This window comes from Arvicola amphibius, chromosome 4, assembly GCF_903992535.2.
Source record: "Arvicola amphibius chromosome 4, mArvAmp1.2, whole genome shotgun sequence".
NCBI classification, from domain to species: domain Eukaryota; kingdom Metazoa; phylum Chordata; class Mammalia; order Rodentia; family Cricetidae; genus Arvicola; species Arvicola amphibius.
In genome coordinates this window covers 122157548-122173042 of record NC_052050.1, presented here as the reverse complement: position 1 = coordinate 122173042, position 15495 = coordinate 122157548, and positions in this window count along the sequence as shown.

The following is a 15495-nucleotide window of genomic DNA, read 5'->3' as shown; positions in this document are numbered from 1 at the left end:
TTCCTAAAGTATTACACATATATTTATGTGTTATGTATCATATAAAATTTAGATAGCTATTCATCAAAGGATGTGTATTACTCATCCAGGGTAATTGACATATACATCTGCTTTCCATGAAAAAATTTCAAAGAAACAGTCAAGCCTAAATACAAAGTTGATGCTGTCACAGTTATCACAAATATTTAACCCATTTGCTGTTTCTATAACTTCTTGGAGAGAACAGCTTTCATTAATTGAGATAGCTGCTCTTCCTGCATCAAATCATGTTTTTCTTATATGAAGAGCAGCTTTCCTAATTTATCTCATGCTACATTCTATTTGAATTATCCCTGATTCAGAGAACACTTAGTCCCCATTGTTATTTGGGCTTTGTCCAAATACTCTGTACCCAAGTAGAGTGGCGGTCACACATGCCTTCTACTTAGACCTGAAAGTTGTATCACTCACCATGCTTAGGAAGTTGATAAACCAAGTATATACTGGATTTACTATCCACATCTATTTATGGCACTGTCTTGAAATTTGTAAGTTAAGTTTGACCAAAAATGTACAGCCTTCATTGAAGTTAAGAAAGGGAGGGGGCACCAGGGAGGAGCTTGGGGGAAGTAGCAATGAATGGATATAATCAAGATACATTATAAATATGTATGAAAATTTCCAAGAATAATTAATAATAATAACTAAACAAATATAATTATTTGTTATACAAAAGTACATTACATTAGAAAGTTTTTATTTAAAATGGAAGCTCTATTTGGTCTCAAGAGAGGTAGGTATTGAAAGTCCTTGTTCCTTGTGCTTTCATTTTGTACAGCCAGGTGCGTGTACCTTTGCAGGACAGCAAGTTACAGTATGCTAAGTACTGGGAAGAGGATGTCCAAGTTTAAATTATAGTCCCAGCAGTTTGAACTGTAATTTAGAATAAACTTTTAAAGCATCTGTATTTTACTTTTCTTGTAAAGGGTGACAATAATATTAATTCTTAGCGCTACTTTGAAGGAGTCGAATTAAGCTACATGGGCATTTGAAAAGAATCTCTGACAAATGGGATGAATAATGCTAGCTATTACTATTTTATTTTGGCTGGAGGAAAATTTTGATGTTGTGGTTTGTTTCAAGAAAAATGACTTCATTCTGGAATTTTACAGAACCTCTGCTCTGCTTGGTAATGATGTTCAGAATTTGTCATTAGGGTCAACTGGTAAACATATTGAAGAAAATAGTTTTGAATTCAGGGAGTGGAGATGTCTTTGAATCTCCATCTTACGGACTGTTTGGTTTTACTTTCAGTTTTCTACTTCCATCACTTCCACCCACAGACAAAGGCTTCATATATCAAAACTATGTTCTAATCTGAAAGAGAGCAATGTTCTAATAGAAATAAGCTATCCTGATTCTGTTTAGGCTGAAGAAACATCACCTCAAATGGACCAAAGAAGTTCATTGTCCAGCTATTAAAGGACAGTAAAGAAAGTTGTCGCAATCTGAATTCCAATCTCCCATCCATAAACTTAGAGACAGAGAATATATGTCCATGTCTGAGAATTGGTGTACTGAAAAAAGCAAGAACAAGATATTAACCAAGCCAAAGAAGACTGTATGAGATAACAGGATGCATTAAAATCTGGAAAAATATAACACAAAAGCAAAATATCAGCTTCCAGAGTAACAGATATAAACAAACAAGGTTCAAATTAAAACCTCTATTGGCTAATCTGGTTGTCCACATGACACACTTAGTGAAGTGGGAAACTCTAGGAACTTGGAAGATAAGTTTGGCCTCACAGACATTCCCTGGGTTGTGAATTGAGAAGAAGAACTTAGCCCAGACATTTCCTTGATTGCTGATTAAGAAGTCTCGCCTAGACTTCTAGGAGCAATGGCATCCCAGGGCAGGCTGGCCTGAGTTATATGAGAAAGGTATATGACCATTCTAGAGTAAGCAACCTGTCACAGAGTATTCTTCTGTGGTTTCTGCTTCAGCTCCTGCCTCCAGGTTCCTACCTTGAGTTCCTGTACAGACTCCTTTCAGTGATGGATCATGATCTGGATGGATAATCTAAATGAATCCTTCCTTTCCTGTGCTGGCTGGTTTTCTGTCAAATTGGTGCAAAACCTAGTGTTGTCTCGGAAGGTGAACTTCAGCTCACAGCATACCTCATTAAGATTGGTCTGTAAAGATGTCTGTTAATATTCTCTTTATTAAAGAATGATTCCCAGCTCACGGTGAAATGGTACCACTCCCAGGCCAGTGGGGCTGACCTATGTGAGAAAATAAGTGAAGGCAATCTCGCAGTCTCATAGGAAGCAGCCTTCTTCCATGCCCACTGCTTCAGTCCCTGCTTTGTTTTCCTACCCTGGTGTTATAGGGTAGAATAAATGCTTTTCTCTCCAAGTTGCCTTTGGCCAAGTGTTTTATCACAGAAATAAAAACCCCAACAAAGCCATTCCTCAAGTTGGATTTGTTCAGTGTTTTGAAACACAAAGAGAGAAACAAATTAATTTAAAGGGAATTCTAGAGTGAGGTAAAAGAAAAGTCCATTGACTTATTGCTTAACAAACATTAAAGTATATGTGTAGATCCATTTAAATATATATACCTCTAATAATTTACCACATATGTATTAAAATTTCAATATATCACTGCTATTGTCTGTACCTCATTTGTATATGAATTCACTTATACAATCATGTTATATATCACAACTTATGTATATTGCCTGACTAGGCTAACATATCCTTTAATGTTTATGTGTGTGTGTGTGTGTGTGTGTGTGTGCTTATATATGTGCTTGTCTCTGTAATATGCATATATAGGAGATAATGAGGAAGGATACATTGATATTAGAGACATATTCTAGGACAACTGAGTAAAATTAATTAGAATTATGGATATCTCAAAATGATAAATTATCAATATTATACATATGAAATACAATAAAGTTGTATAAAGGTAAATTTAAGAATATTAAAATGATAAAGACATATTTTAAATTACATATTTTAAGAGTCCACTTAAAAGATTCCTGACACAAATTAGAGAGATAAATGACACTCTGAATTAGGGATATGAATCGTACCTTATTATTGAGCTTCATGGTTATACTGTGGAATACAATTACCAAGCACAATGACACAATCACAAAGTGAATAGGACTATCAAGTTGTAAAATAAATTTGAATAGCAATTACAAGAGCAAAAACTCCTAATTTCTCTATTCTCCTCATACAACAGAACTGAATTAACAGCAAAAAAGATATAAATAAAAATATTCCTCAATTCAAAAGATAAAAATGTTTGTTTAAATAATATGCTGTTCAAAGAAGAATGAAAAAGAGAATAAGGAAATATTTCTAACTGACTTGAAGTGCAATGCTAACAAGCCAACACGTGTGGGCTGCAACCAATAATGGTCTTGGAGCTGTTATAAATGAAAACAAACCGCAGCCTCCTTAGAGTGTAGAAAAGAAAATTAAACAAAACGTTGGTGGGATTATGAAAAGGACTACTTTTTCTCTGAAATTTAAGAAGAGGTAAAGCTGATTACAGATAATTAAGTAGAAAGGTCTAGTTCATATTGCCAAAGTGGTTTCATAAGTAATTCTTCTGATATAATTTACTTTAGAATTTTAAGTATATCAAAAGTAAAAACTTAAAAGAGATACCTTGCATGGATGTGGTCACAGAAAAAAAAATTGGAGAATGGAAAGTCTGTAGTGAGCATGAGCTACATGGAGAAATAAAAATCCTGATTTTTTTTAAATGCAGCAAAAAAGCAAGAATGTAAGAGTGAGAGAAGAGGAAAGGGAAAATGAGAGAAGGAGAGGAGAAAAGAAGGAGAGAGGAAAAGACAGGAAGAAAGGAAGGGAGGGAGAGAAGGAACAAAGGAAGGAGGGGAGGAGGGGAGAGAATGGAAAAAAGGATAGAAGAGGAGGTAGAGAAAAATGAAGGAAGTAATTGTAACTTTCACCTTATAATATATAAAATAAATTTTAATTTTTATATAATACAGGTTACTAAAAAGAAAATATATGTAGCATTTTTCTTGGCAGATTATTTAATTCATTAAGTGCTCTGTAAACTCAAAGGCCAAGGAGGCTCTTTTTAAAGAATTCAGGAAATGGTCTTCAAGAAAATTAAGAGTGTCTGCTTTTTAAAAGACTCCATCAAAAAAAACAAAAGAAAGTTTGCATAATGGGGAGAGAGTATTTCCAAAAACCATGCAAACCAACAGCCTATTGCAAATCATAATATGTAAAGAACTCTTAAATTCAATAGGAAATAGCCCTCAATTTTTAAAAAAAAGCATTAAGGGAATCCCTATTAAATATTTTCAATATCATTTATCATTGCAGGAATACAATTAAAATATCAGAACAATATCACTAAGTATTAGCGTTCCCTAACTACAGAGCACTAACAACACAGAGTGGTGGAAGTGATGATGAGAAGAAGGAACCAGAAGTCTTCATTAATGTCAGAGAGGTAAAATGGCTCAGCCATTTACGGAGACAGTTTATCACTTCTTAAGGAAGACGGTTTTATCGTACTATCTAACAATAGCACTTCTTGAGATTTACCAACAGAAGTTGAACACATGTGAAGTGGAAGCTAACCAAGATGTTTAAATGGATTTCATGACAGAAAGGGAAGCCTAAAATAAATCTTGGATGAATCATAGCTACTAGTAGATTTTTTTCCATGTGCAACACATCAGTGAAATTAAGTAAATAATTAAGACTTTAAAAAAAATAATAGTCTTATCTCACTGATAATGGACTCATTACACAGGCTTATTTTATCCTATATAGAATCGCTCTTTATCCACCCCTTCTTCATTAACTGAGTGTCTGTTATATACTTCTGAAAACCTAAATAGTGTGACATATGGAAGTATGAAGTTAACTTTGTTTGCTAAGTGTTTATATTGAGGTTTAATCCATTTATCATTTTATTTCATTAAGTGTCTGTCATCTTTGAAACTGTTTTTGGAGAGAAACTTGTTGTAGTCCCAGTCCTGGGATTTCTTTGGAACTGCATAAGTTCCAAAGTTAATAGAATACAATGTTATGACTGGGAGAAAGTTTCTTCTGTGTTACAAGTTAGCAGCAATGAACCATCTAATTGCCAGGTAAGTACACTGAATTTGACCAGTTTAAATTATTGGTCTTTGAACTGTAGCATAAAGGGCTTTAATATTCCACATTGTCTAGTTGTAACAGTCAAGAGTTCCCTAGACATGTGACTTGAAAAGAGATACAGAGCTAGTTTTCAGTCTGGGTTTCATAGTGGCTGGAAATATTATTATGAGCTATTTTAACACATTACAGAATGTATAACAAAGAATACAATATAGAGAGGTATGGGGAGATCCAGTCATAGAAATGATGCTTGTTGCATATGCAGCAACCACAGAGGGATTGAGGGATGACCTTCAGGCTGAACATTTATTGCTCATAAAGAAAACTGTGTGCAGGAGCTGACTGTAGTTGAAAAATACAAAGAAATGGAAGAAAAATCATGTTAAAGGAGAATTTGTGCAACTATGGAAGAAGGAGGAAGACCCTTAGCAATTGATTCCTTTTCTTCCATTTCAATCTAGGGGACAAAAAGTAGTAGTCTCTTTCTGTCTAATTGCCATCTGTAATTATCTTCACTGTTTCCAAGCACTGTGTTTTGCCCCTTCAGGTTCCTGTACATTGCGTACAAGAACTGTCAAAGCATTCAAAATGAAAAATAAGACTTCTGTCCAGATACTCAGCTTTCCTTCAACCACACAGTCTTGGAAGACTCATATAGTTTGTTTTTTTTTTTTTAAATATCATTGCCATTTCTATATAAAAGCTATTGAATATATATTTTGATGGCATTGAAACTTACACAAAAGATCTCTTAGTTAAGAAATGTTCAGAAATGGAGTGCATTGGGTAGTATAATTAAATTTTCTGGGTTTTTAGATCTCAGTGAGAAATTAGACATTGGAAGAAAAATAAAAAGGGAAAAGAATGCAAGCTGAGCAGTCAGAGATTCCATGGCAGATTAGGAAGCACTCTTTTCCTTTTCTGAGCTTTGTGTATGCTATTCAACAAACCACTTCAGTTCTCTGTTAGAATACATCTCACACATCAGTTCATACACGTGTCTGTTGAGTGACACAGTTTGACATGCCTTAAAGGATTCCACTACTCTATAGCTTTTTTGTCTTTTCATATCATGTTCAGATGACAGCCTACTAATGATGCAAATTTGAGGAAGTAAGAACATATGCCATATGGAGTAATTGACAATGTTTGCAATATTGATGAGGAACTTCAATTCAATCAGTGCAGCGTGTTTACTAATTCCCTAAGGCCTCAAATAGCCAAAGGAAAATTAAGACCTTTAACAACCTAGAAACACTTAATAAGTCATACTTCTGTGTTTTTCTTTTTTTTTCTTAAAGCACATGTATTAACAGAAATTTGTATTATAATTTGTGGTAGTTTTCTTTAATTTGAATAAAAATCCCAATCTACAAAATTGAATATTTTATGAAATTTCCATGCTTACAGAGAATAATTATTTCACATATCGTCTGTTCTATGGATGGCATAGAATACTGTTTACAGATTTTCTTCTTAAGCTTATAGAGAACACATATTAAGCTGTATATATTCAGAATGGGAATACCTCCTCTAACATTTTAAAAATTCCTATTCACTATAACATTCTTATTCTTTCATATTCAAAGCTTTTGACTACACTTTTGCATGACTTTGGTTCATTCTAAATTCTGATATCAGTAACCCTTGATCTTACAGGCAGTCCTCAAAATTTAAGTTGGAATCTTAGGCCATAAAGAAAAATCATAATGCAAAGAGTTGCTAATCAAATTCAAAGCAACACGACTTCTTAGAAGCATTCTTTATTTTCAACTGCAGTGTTTAAAAACAGCGCTTTCCCCAAAGCTAGTCATTAGAATTTCATCATAAAATACTCCCATAAAAAACTATTTAATTTTTCTACTACAGGGAGGAAGGGTTTGATCTCTTATTAAACATTTTATGGAAAAGTCTGAAAGTGCTTTCAATTATTTATTGAATTGAAATCCAGGCCCTGGAAATTACTGGCATCCACACACACATAATATTATCAGCCCACTGAGGACCATTAGGTTGTAAAGCGGTACTGTAGCAACATCCCTAGTACAGCTGCTGGAGCTCATGCAACTTTTACTGCAGTTATAAAGACATTTATTACATTTCCTTTATGATGCTAATGCATTGTGGTCTGTTACTTTATTGATTCCAGTGTGATAAAGACCGAAATGTATGATATTGTGTGTGCACTGCGGGGAGTGTATATGCACACAGAGACAGACCTCAGAGCAGCCTGTTGCATTAAAAGTCACTTAAACTTAAAAGGTCTATAAAAATATTAATAAAGGCTATCAAAAGATATGTTTGTAGTGCATTTTAGTCATGGCTTCATTGTTCCCCTTAGAATTAGTTTTCAGTTATTCTTTATTAAAACATACAAAAGATAATAAGAGTGACTAGGTTTTTTTTTCTTAATTACAATCATATTGTGTGGGAACAAAATTTGCAACTCGCTGAGAGTAAAGGTAGCTATATTATTTCCAAATAATCAAATGAAAAGGAGAAGTCTTTACAAGATAATGCCCACAGACACAAAGGAAACCTGTAATTGATAATTACATCTTGTTCAAATCATCCTATCTTATCTCTCTCTATGATACAATTGTGCATAAAAGAATGACATTTTCTGTAGAGGAAAAATCAATTACATCAATCAACTGCTTCTCCTGTGAAGGCTTATTTGCGGTTGAGGCCTACAATACTGAAACACCACGGGGAAATTCATCCCCAACTGAGGTTACTTGGGTGGTTTCTTCTTGCAATCTGGATCAGAGCTGAAGTTGCTTACTGATCTTTGGTTTTCTCCATGCTTCCTATCTTTTACAAGAGGAAGGGGTAAAGGATTGACGTGACAACATGCTCCATGAATTAATAAAAGTCATGAAAAACAATTCTCCTTGGCATCGGTTCTTAAGTGGGATGCTCAGTTCATGGAGTTTATGGTATTTAATTTTCTCCAGAAAAGACTTAAGATCAATGTGTAGGTAATATTTTTTAAAAAGCTTTTCCTCCTATGATATGAAGGTTATAACTCTTAGAAATAATCCTTAAGAAGAGCCTCTCTGCTGACGCAAAATAACTTCAATTAGATCAGATTAGACCAAATAAAAATGCCTATGTTTAATGAATGTAGCACTCTCTGGTGACCTGGAGCATGGTGGGAGGGACAGAGAGGGAGAGCAACCAATAAGACTTTTCATCTATAAATAAATTGATTCAAAGAAATTCCAGAAAATCATATCAAAATGGAGAAAGTCTATGATATTTTATATACATGACAAGTTGTCTTGCACAAAAATTATGTCAAGAAAATTATCTTATTTACAATTGCATAAACATAAAATATCAACAGCAAATTTAGGCAAAAATGTGATTATTTATTTTCTGAAAACTATACAGTCTTATTGGAATCTTTGGATTTTTCTACATTGACTATCATGTCGTCTGCATCTCCAGTTAATGGTCAACAGAAATGGTGAGAATGAGAATTTTTGCTATGAATTAATCCTTTGAGAAAAACCTTCTATTTTCTCCACAATGGTTACAATGTTCATTGGGAATTAATAATATTTATCATTTTGAAGAGTATTCCTTGTAATTCATATCTGCAAAATACTTTTTTAATTTTTAAAAGTATTTTTTATTAGCACTTTTTCATTTATTATACATACTGACCACAGGTTCATCTCCCTCCTCTCCTCCTATTCCCTTGACCCACCTCCCATTTACCCATTCATCATCCACACCTTGTACATCTCCATTCAGAAAGGGGCATGCCTACCATGGGCTTGAACAAAGCATGGCACATCAATCTGAGGCAGAACCTAGATCCTACCCCTGACTCAAGGATGGGTGATTTAATCCAGCATTGGGAAAAGTTTTTCAATAGCCAGCTAAGAGCCAACTGTGTCTTGATCCCACTTCTGGGAACCTTACAAACAAACCAGTCTAGAGAACAATCACACACATATAGAGAGTCTAGTTCTATCCCATGCAGTCTCCCTAACCATTGGTCCAGAGTCCATGAGCTCCCATTAGCTTAGATCAGTTATCACTGTGGATTACTCCATCATCAATCCCTCATCCTTTTCTTCATCAGGACTCCTGAAGCCCGGCCCAGTGCTTGGCTCTTGATCTCTGTATCTGCTTCTGTCAGTTATTGGATAAAGGCTCTCTGATGACAATTAGGATAGTCATCAATATAATTACAGTAAATGACCAGTTCAAGCACCCTCTCCACCATTGCCTAGTTCTAGCCGGATCATCTTTGTAGGTTCCTGGAGATTTCCCTGGCACCAGATTTCTCTCTAACCCTAAAGTTGACCCTCTTATCAAGACATTTTTTTCTTTACTCTCCCACTCTGTCCTGATCCCAACCCATGTTGGGCGTCAGATGAAGACGGATGCTTAAAATAAATCCCACACTAGGTCAGAATTAAGAATAAGAGAGGGTTATTTATTTAGGGGTAAACTTACAAATCAATATCCTCTGCTGGAATGAAGAACAACACCAAATCCCGCAGCCATAAAATAAGCCAGATGCATCTGATCTCCAAAATATACAAAAAAAAAAAAACTAAAGAAATTGATCATCTCAAGAACAAAATCCAATAAAAAATGGAGTACAGACCTAAACAGAGAACGCTCAACAGAGGAATCTAAAATGACTGAAAGGCACTTAAAGAAATGATTAATATCTTTAGTCATCAGAGAAAATGTGGTTCATTTACACAATGGAGTACTATACAGCAGAAAAAATAACAACATCTTGAATTTTGCAGGAAAATTGATTGATCTAGAAAACATTATTTGGAGTGAGGTAATCCAGACCCAGAGTACAGTGCCACATATACTCACTCATAAGTATATTTTAAACATAAAGCAAAGAAAACCAGCCCACACATCACAATTCCAGAGAACCAAGACAACAATGAGGACCCTATAGGAGTTATACATACGTCTAATCTACATGGGAAGTAGAAAAAGAAAACATGTCCAGAATAAATTGGGAGCATGCAGACCTTGGCAGAAGGGTGAAGGAGAGGGGAGTAGCAGGGAGGGGAGCAAAGAAAATGTAGAGCTCAATAAAAATTAATTTTAAAAAATGAGGCTGGACATGCACTTTACATCAACATAAATAGTATAAGAGGCCATGCACAAGTGGTTGGGTAACTTAAAGGCTACTGGCTGTAGAAATTCCTGTAGCAATCTCCCATACCTAGCCTACCCATGCCACTCCATCAAATTTCCACCACCCCCATGCCCACAACCCCTGCTCTGAGTTCCCAGGGGAATCTCTTCTATTTCCCCTTCCTAGGAAAGTCTGTACATCCCTCTTTGAACCATTCTTGTTACCTAACCTCTCTGGGATTGTGAACTGCTGGTTCATTATCCTATACCTTATTCCTAAGATTCCCCTTATGAGTGGGTACACACAATGCATGTCTTTCTGGATCTGGTTTACCTCATGCAGGATGAATTTTTCTAGTCCCATCTATTTTCCTGCAAATTTCATGAGGCCATTTTTTTAACCACTGAGTAACACACCATTGTATAAATGTACCACATTTTCCTTATTCTTTCTTTGGTTGAGGAGCATCTAGGCTGTTTCCAGGTTCTAATTATTGTGAATAATGCTACTATGAACTCAGCTGAGCAAGTGTCCTTATGGTATAAATGAACATCCTTTGGGTATATGTCCAAGAATGGTATAGCAGAGTCTTGAAAAGGTTGATTTCCTATTTTATGAGAAAATATTATATTCTTTTCCAAAGTGGCTGTACAAGTTTGCACTCCCAACGGCAGTGAAAAAGTGCTCCACTTACTGTACATCCTCTCCAAGACAAGCTGTCATTGTGTTTTTATCTTAGCCTTTCTGACAGATGTAAGAAAGTATCTCAGTGGCATTTTGATTTGCATTTCCTGATGACTAAAGATACTGAATAATTCTTTAAGTATATTTTGGCCATTGGAGACTTTTCTCTTAAGAATTCTCTATTTAGATCTGCACTCCACTTTTAATTGGATTATTTTGCATTTTGATGCTTAGTTTCTTGTGTTCTTTATATATTTTAGAAGTCCCTCTCTCTGTCACAATTGAGTTTTGTGAAGATATTTTTTCCATTCTCTATGCTCCGACAGCTGATAAACACCTTCAGTAATGTGGCTGGATACAAGATTAACTTTAAAAAGTCAGTAGCACTCCTGTTTCCCATCAAAACCCCAATACAATTCTTCACAGACCTCAAAAGAACAATACTCAACTTCAAATGGAAAAGCAAAAAAACAAGGATAACTAAAACAACCCAGTACAATTAAGGATCATCTGAAGGCAACACCATCCCTGTCTTAAAGCTCTACTACAGAACTTTAGTAATAAAAACAGATTGATATTGGCATAAAAACGGACACATGGATTAATAGAATTGAATGGAAGACCTTAACATAAATCTACATGCCTATGAAAACCTGATTGACAAAGAAGCAAAAATTATACAATGGATAAAAGAAAGTATCTCTAACAAATAGTGTTGGCATAAATGGATGTTGGCTTGTAGAAAAATGCAAATAGATCCATCTCTATTCCCCTGCACAAAACACAAGTTCAAGTGGATCAAAGACCTCAATGTAAATCAAGTTATATTGAACCTGATTGGCACAAAACAACTTCCTGATTACAACACCAGTATCACAGACAATGAGATCTACAATAAATAAATGGAAACTCCTGAAACTAAAAAGCTTCAGTAAGGTAAATGACACTGCAAAGTAATTTTATCGAGAAAAGGATGCAGTAATTTACCATTTTTATCATTAACTGGCATGATCATAGATTCTTTGTTTTTATCTTCTATGTTATATCACAGTGATTAGCTTACATATATTCAACTACCATTGCGTGAGAGAAAAATATAACTTGATTCTGATATAAATTAGTACTTTTCTATAATTCAAATTTTACCTGCTCCATTCAGCATTTTGCATCAAAATTCATCAGAGATACTAGCCTGTATTTTTTTTAACTTACAGTGCATTTGCCTTAGTTAACAAGGTGATGTAGACATTATACACTGTGTTCTAGTGTTCTCTCCAGCTCTGCTTATAGGAAGACTTCAGTAAATGGTGTTTTTGATTTTCCCCTATGCCATGCTCTATTCAACTCAAGGGTGTTATCTAACTTGGGTATTGAGTGAATAAAGAAATGGAAGACACACAGGACATAGAACAGCGGCAATTTGGTGGTCTAGAGATTTGGATGAGGAATCCACAACTCCACAGAAGCTTGCGTGTTTATTATACAGTTGAATAAGGATCAAAGTTATTACACACAGGTAAGCAAAGAGGTAGGGTTAGTGGGGGGTTAATATAAGAAGGCAGTAGATGCAGTCTTTATAAAGCTAATCTTCAGGCCATAAAACATTCAATGGGAGAAGGCTACAGTGGACTCTCTGTGCACATGTGATCAACCTTCACAATCCGAACCAAATAAGGCTTTGCTATGCCCCTGAGTCTCAAATGGGAAAGGCCTTGCCAGTGCATGGGTCTGAGGTATTGATTCTTAACTTAGCTGTATCTTTGCCAAACAATACACATTCACTCATATATATGACTGTTACTTTTACCTGCTTCCTATGATTCCTTGCTGGTATGACTATCCTGTGGCTGCTACGCTGCAATAATCCTTTGTGAATTCTGAAGGCTACTTTGGTTTGGGAGGAGTTTCCTTCAATGCCTTTGATGTACAGTGTTTTGCTCTGTTTCTTTTTTTTATGTTTTTTTTTATATTTAAAAATTTCCATCTCCTCCCCTCCTCATCCTCCTTCCCTCCCCTCCCCTCCCCTCCCCTCCACCCATACCCCCCTCCCTCCCTCTCCAGGCCAAGGAGCCATCAGGGTTCCCTACTCTATGTTAAGACCAAGGTCCTCCCAACTCCCCCCAGGTCCAGGAAGGTGATCAACCAAGTTGGGAAGGCTCCCACAGAGCCCGTCCATGCAGAAGAATCATGCTGGGTTAACAAATTATAGGTTAAAACATATTTTAGAATCGGAACTGTGACACTTCTACCATCGTTCTTCTCGTATCTGATTTATGTCTTTGTAATTCCCAGTGAGCTTTTGAATCATCTTTTCTGTTGGTACTTAAAATTCTATTGGGATTTTGGTCAAGATTACAAAAAAATTACTGATTACTTTGATTGAAATGAATGTTTTAAAATGTCTTCTAGTCCATTCGTAAGGAATCCTGTGTCTCAGTGTATACTGTCATTTTATTTCATCAAGCTTGTCTATATAATGTCTTCTTTCATTATTTATTACTTTTAACTTTATTACAGTAATAAGGAGCAAAAATTAAATTCCTCTATTATAAATATAATTTACATATAATAAACATAAAAATAAAACAAATGTATTTATGTTATATCTGTTATTTCAACTATTTCAGATAAAAATCTGAAAACTAGTGAGAACAAGACCTAGGCCCTCAGATTCACTAGGCAAGTCCTTTATCATTTAGCTCTTCTTCCAACCAGACAAGTGTTCTAACAGTTGTGCAATAATCCTTTACACTGTGTGAATATATGTCACTCGAATTGGTTTAATAAAGAAGCTGACTGGCCTTTAATTGGACAGGTAGAGGCTAGGTTGGACTTGAAGACAAAAAAAGAGAGAGCATGAAAGTAAGGAGGGTGATTCTTAGGATCAAGAGGAGGAGATGCAGAGAGAAGGAAATGAACTTGCTGTACTAAGAAAGGTACCGAGTCACATGGCAGAATGTAGATAAGAAATATGACTTAAGTTAAAGTGTAAGAGTTAGCTATTAGGAAACCTAATATTTATTGGCTGAGCATTGATCATTAATACTAGGCCTCATTGTGGTTATTTGGGAACTAGTTGGCAGGACAGAAGAATCCACCCATGAACAATAGATATAGTAGAATTTATAATTTCTAAAGTGCTGTCATTAGTCAGGAATCGCAAAGGGAATAGAAGTACTTGAATGAATATATGTTGTAAAAAGTATTAATTAGATTGGTCTTAAACAATTCAAGAAAGGACACTGTGTATACACTGGACAGCTGTGAACCTGAGTGTTAATCAGTCCACAAGGCTAGAGGCCTCTGCAACCTCAACCTTACAACGAATACCTAGAAGATTTATAGAGACGCATGAGTCTTCATCTACATTTAAAAGCCAAAGAATCTTCCTTCAGACATCAGCAAAGGATGCCTGCAGCTGTAGCAGCCACAGGATAAACATACCAGCAAGGAATCAAAGCAAGCAGGTTAAAGCAGCAGCTCTTTAACCTCCTTAAAAGACCTCCTTAAAGACCTCCTTGTATCTGGGCCACTGCTGGAAGGTACCACCTAGTTTGTGTGAGGCTCTGGCTCCTCAGTCACACTGCCCAGGAGATTCCCTTGCAGACAAACCCAAAAGCGTCTCTTCGTTTAATTCAGATCCACTGAAGGTGACAACCAGCACTGTCACAGCTCCTATATACTGTGTTTATTAGTCAATTCCATGAAGCAGTAGTGATAAAATCAAAATAAAATGTGTATAACAGTCATATATATTTTGTGTCTATTCATGTATTACTTTGAAACTATATACTCATATGCTAATGATATTATTTACTACCTTTGTGTATATTATATTGTTCCTAAGTAAGAAAACTAAAACAACGAAGGAAACTAAGAGCAGGTATTTCTTAATAGGATAGGTAATTTATATATCTAAGTATATGCTTTATATAATAGTTGAGCTATATTTTTATATTGTTGGCTTCCAACTTTCATTTTACTTTCCGACTGTGTGGAAAATTAGATTATTTTATGTCTAAAATTTGAAGGAATATGAAGATTCGGCACAACAGACACAATAACCATTTTGTAGCACAAAAATCACATCATAATAAAATTTAAAAGCTATCATATTTGAGCATTGTTTATATCATAAGAAAATTAATTTTCTCACTAATAAAAAGGGTTATTATAGTATTAATAATACTATAGATTTATTTATTTATAAGGAACAGTTTATTTATGCTCTAAATCACTATCATGTCCCATATGAAGGGATATTATTTTTCTTATGTCAAAATTCTGAAAACCTAAGACCTAAACCCAAGAATATAGATCTAAGTCCATAATTTTCTATTCCAAAACTGATTTACTTAGTCTTGTAGACTCATTTACTTTAATTTTGACAGTAATTTCTTTCTTTCATAGCTTTTTTTATAAACTATACATGTTTATACATTATTTGTTTGTTAATTTGTTTATCACCCTCTTGCTGTAAAGTTTAAATGAATGTACCTTATGTAGAGAGAACACTGGATTTGGTCATAATATTCTAA